The sequence below is a fragment of the Sinohyriopsis cumingii genome, chromosome 17, assembly GCF_028554795.1.
Source record: "Sinohyriopsis cumingii isolate HCF-2022 chromosome 17, ASM2855479v2, whole genome shotgun sequence".
NCBI classification, from domain to species: Eukaryota; Metazoa; Mollusca; class Bivalvia; order Unionida; family Unionidae; genus Sinohyriopsis; species Sinohyriopsis cumingii.
In genome coordinates this window covers 110,817,382-110,822,028 of record NC_142977.1, presented here as the reverse complement: position 1 = coordinate 110,822,028, position 4,647 = coordinate 110,817,382, and the positions used below count along the sequence as shown (strand labels likewise).

The 4,647-nt window shown below is 35.7% G+C and overlaps 1 long non-coding RNA gene across 1 annotated transcript; it reads right to left on the bottom strand.

Annotated features, from left to right (window-relative positions):
* Nucleotides 1–287: 287 nt before the first annotated feature.
* On the bottom strand, nucleotides 288–4,238 carry LOC149779667 (uncharacterized). The gene is made up of 4 exons (XR_016415422.1): nucleotides 4,210–4,238; nucleotides 1,531–1,616; nucleotides 898–1,027; nucleotides 288–369 (listed from the first exon to the last, which is right to left on the bottom strand). It is a non-coding gene; the product is annotated as an uncharacterized LOC149779667 (long non-coding RNA).
* Between the last annotated feature and the right edge of the window lie 409 nt (nucleotides 4,239–4,647).

The window sequence follows — 4,647 nt, the reverse complement described above, 5'->3', positions numbered from 1 at the left end:
GTATGTGTGCGTGCGTTTGTGCACGCACGCACGCACTCAAGCACGTACGTACGTACGTGCGTACGTATGTATGTATGTATGTATGTATGTATGTATGTATGTATGTATGTTAATCATCTGCTACAGTTGAACTGAACACTGAATAAACATATATGTTCGGAAAGGTCGTGGTTTATAAAAGTTTTAAACTGTATTATTAACAGATATTGAAAGTAAATTTCATGGTCGTAACACGACTTGAAACAGGAAAGACTTTCATTATTGCAAGAAACAAAATGAATTCATGATTTGTAAGTGGAATGTTTTATTATCGGAAGCTTGAACATGTAAATCTCTGTAGTTTAGCCATGAGCGACAAGTTTCTGAACCCTGAAAAGGAATATCAACAAATCTTGAATGATGCATGTTAGATGTATGTTGATATGATTATGCATTGATATATGATTTTAAAATGTAAGTGAGTCTCACCAGAAACGCCAGATGTTTTATTGACTGAATCAATTTTATTTTGCAAGGCAAACATGAAATTATTTTCTTTCATATTTAATCAAATTATCTGTGAAACATCCATCTTTTCGTCAATACATTGATCCACTCATAAATTAATCTGTCGTCCTCATATCAATTAAATGGAACGAAATAACGGTTATTATTCACTCGTTATATATTTTTAAAAAAGTGCATTTCAATAGCTGGATGTCAATATAAGTTTTGTGGGAAAAAAGCATAAAGTATCGATCTAAAAATCTTTCGTAAAATTTCCCTGTAATATTCCTTTAAAATTTAACATAGCTGAAAAATAAACAATAAATAAATAAATCCTTACTCATGACCGTTAACCTTCATAGCAAACTATTATAAATCCAAAGATACTAAAATGACTATGCAGTTACTCACTCTGTACAAGCAGGGTCGCAGAGGAAACTGACCAAATTAACTCCGGGAAGGGCATGGCAAAGAGTTACACACCCAGCGTGTCCCGTACTACTGGTGACTACATGTTTCAGCTGACTGACAAGGTGACTGACTTAAAAAAAAGAGAACATAAATAAACAATATTGCATGAATATTCAATGCCTCAAAAAATAATTGTATATGCATCACGACACGCGATATTGATTGTAACAAGTTTGGCACGTCTTGTATTTAAAGTACATAGATGTAAGACTCAGTCATGCATACACCTCATTCCCTGCTGATTTGTTAACGACTTTCATCTATTTTACATCGTTAATTTAATCTATTCTTTTCTTTAAAACAAATAATGATAATTGCATATATTTACTACCAACCTAAACTGATGTGCTCTCAACGGCTTATAAGTTGGTATGTTTTAATTCATTAAAATCCTTGTAGAATCATGTCAGATGTAGACAAGTGCTTCGAGCGCTCGCTGAGAGAGAGAGAGAGGGAGAGAGAGAGATAGAGAGAGAGAGTTATGCTTGGTACAAACTCTGAAACAGCCAGGTTACCGGCAATACTATTCGCTAACATACACGACAAAAAATTCTAAATTTTACATTTTCTTACAATCAAGGAGGAATCTTTTCTCATCCACGGGCAAGGCGAGAACAAGAGGAACAAGAACCAGCAGAACCAGGGCAAGCTTCATCTTGCTAAAACATACAAAATATTTCCACATAATAAAGAATCAGTCTAACCCTTTTCATGTTTCTTGACGTGTCAAAGTTTGAATGTGCAAAGAAAATATGAATGATTTTAGTATGATAAGAATTTTGAACGATGCTTCACCAAGAATCACTTTGAAGGAATTACCAACGTTTTTTGAGAGAAAGGGGCGCATTCATTATCAATTTAATCCTTCGAATCGGCTATCCACGAGTCGAATTAACTTGTATAATGCCTTTTTCTACCCGACTTGTCAGCATCCATCGTTTATGTCAAGAAATTTCAAAATGATATACCGATTGACTGACCTGTAGGTACGAAATACAGGCTGCTGATGCCTTATTATCAGTCGCTCACGCTTCCATTGTTCCACTTCCAGCGATTTTTTTTTGTCGCCAATAATATATATTTTTATAAGCGGACAATTCATTGTAAATGCAGTGTTATCTGCTTCTGTAATAAAACTAGACCACGTGTAACAGTTTAAAAAATTTTAAAACCTCCATTGGAACTATTAGGTTTTGATTTTTGAATAAACGTTAAAAGTTTTAAAAAATAAAATGATTGTATGAAGGAATACAAAAGGCCTGTGTTGCAAGCGGATTTTAATTCTTCCCGGCAGAGTAGCGAGACATCTCCCTCCCAAGTCTTTCCGGTACAGCTTACAGACAATAAATGTCTTAATAGTAAGAACCACTGACACATGGGAAATACTGGCAAGCTTTTTCACATACCAACATTGACTGAGATCTGAAGTCGAACTCGCGAAAGTGAGATGGCTCTGATCGGTAAAGGCGAGCAGTTTAGACCACTCGGCCTCCAGGGACCCCTTGATGAATTATTATAAAGATTATGTTAGGATTAATTGTTTTTATTAATAAAACATATTTATATGTTTTCTTGTTGGTGAATTACTGTTTTAGCTTTAATCTCGAACATGTGATCCCTCCTCTCTGTATTTAGATCTTGCCGAAGTCAAAATACATATGGTGCAGTATCTGATACCTGGCGAAAGGGATGGAATTAAGTTGTACTCTAATTTGAACAATCAGGACATTGGAGTACAGAATCTAGGCTTCGACTCCTGAACAGACGCAATCAAAGTAGGCATAGCATACGGGCTATATGGCCTAGGCCTCAATTCCTAAGAGACTCGGTTTTCACCAGTTTTTTTTTAAAAAAGAGATCTCTTCAACACTCTTGTTGTGTTCTTAGTTTTCTTTTAAATCTTATAGTAAATTATACGGAATTGTTTTCGCATTTGAGTCATTTCCAAATTTCAGGATAACTAGGGCCTCGGGGCCTCAATCCCTCCAAGTGACCGGGCCTATCTCAACGCCTGAAGGGGTCTGCCCCTGAGTTATTCTGAATTTAACCGCTTTTGTGGAGTCTGATCATGAAAGGAAATTTCATGATACAACAGGTGTTATTACGGTAACTGGATTTGCCAGCAGGAAGACGAGAGCTTAACGTGTCATGAACTGCATGGGATTGTAGTATAACACCAATAATACCAATTACAGGGGTTCGTACATTACATTAGTTGCCCACCAATGTACAGGGGCTCGAACGGTTGCTTACAATTTACCCACACGCATGTACCGTACACATAATAATAACAACTGAAGACACATATCTGCCTCCTAGCGCGACCTATTTAAGAACAAGACCATTTTCCCACATGAATGGTCGATATTGGCATGATAGCTCATACTTAATGTATAGGTACAACGCACTGAATGGAATACTGCCCTTGTATTGGTCGACTGAAACTAAAGTTATCAGTCGGTGTAGTACGTCATTTTCAGTCGATTATTCAGCTCGTTGTACTTGCATATCAAGCTGGCACGATCGAGACCATGTTGTCTGGTAGTGTGAAAATGGACTGTCATTCTTTGCATGTGTGGTAGAAAGTACAGCTTTGCGTGGGCATTGATAGTCGTATGCATGTTATAATCGGTAGCAAATTTATTACGCTACGCGAGTGTAGCTTGAAATAGCAGCATTAATTTATAAATAGGTCGAGCGAGAAGTAAGAGTAGTGTACTCCCCCTGTTATAACTAACTATATGAATGGTACATGTGCATAAGCAAATTATAAGCAACTATACAAGCCCTTGTGGCACAATTTACCCGATAAGATACGCACAACAGGACAAAAAAATTATTAAGAGCTAGTTCCATAACACGACGTAAAACAAACGTATAATAAACAGCTAATACTTTCAGAACAGAGATGAGGTCTAGTTACAACCAGTGAAATAGTTTAGGCACATACTAAAATATGATGATACTACAAGTTTCATTTCCTTCCAAATAACAATACTACTATTTCCATTTCCATCCATATTATAATATCTTTTCATAAAAGTTGGATTTTCTCACGAATATTCATGCAATATAGTAATTTCCATAACTTTTCTCTATTACTACTAATGGAAGGAATATGTGTGATTTTAGACACTCAAAACGCAAACACACACTTATTCCTTCTTCATACATGAAATATGAATTTAAACCCTCCTTAACTGTCATTCCAATAATTAGAATACAATATGTAGAATTTATATTTGAACCTACGGATGAAAACAGTGTGCTAAAGACTGGTAACTTACAGGATGTCGTAGTCTGTGCAGTGGGATCTATCTGTGCATGAAGTTCAGAGTAAGTCGTTCTTTATACTCGTAATCAAACGTGACTCTTAATTTCGGATATCATATCATTCTAAAAGTTGCTTAAAGAGTAAAGAAAAATATATCGCTGAAACTATATCCCATATACTAATGTCGGCTTCCCTGATATATGTACAAACATGTACGTAATAGTCTGGATATTTTTGGAATAAAAATGTCAATTGTTACACATGCAAAGAGATTTTGATTTCAGCTGGTTTTTACATTTGATGGATTACATTTTCCATAAGTTATGTATGAATTTGCAACGTATGCAAGCAATAAGATTACATTTTGCTTCTTATCACTGAAAGTTTTCGTTGACTTTTCGCTGTCACGATTCAAC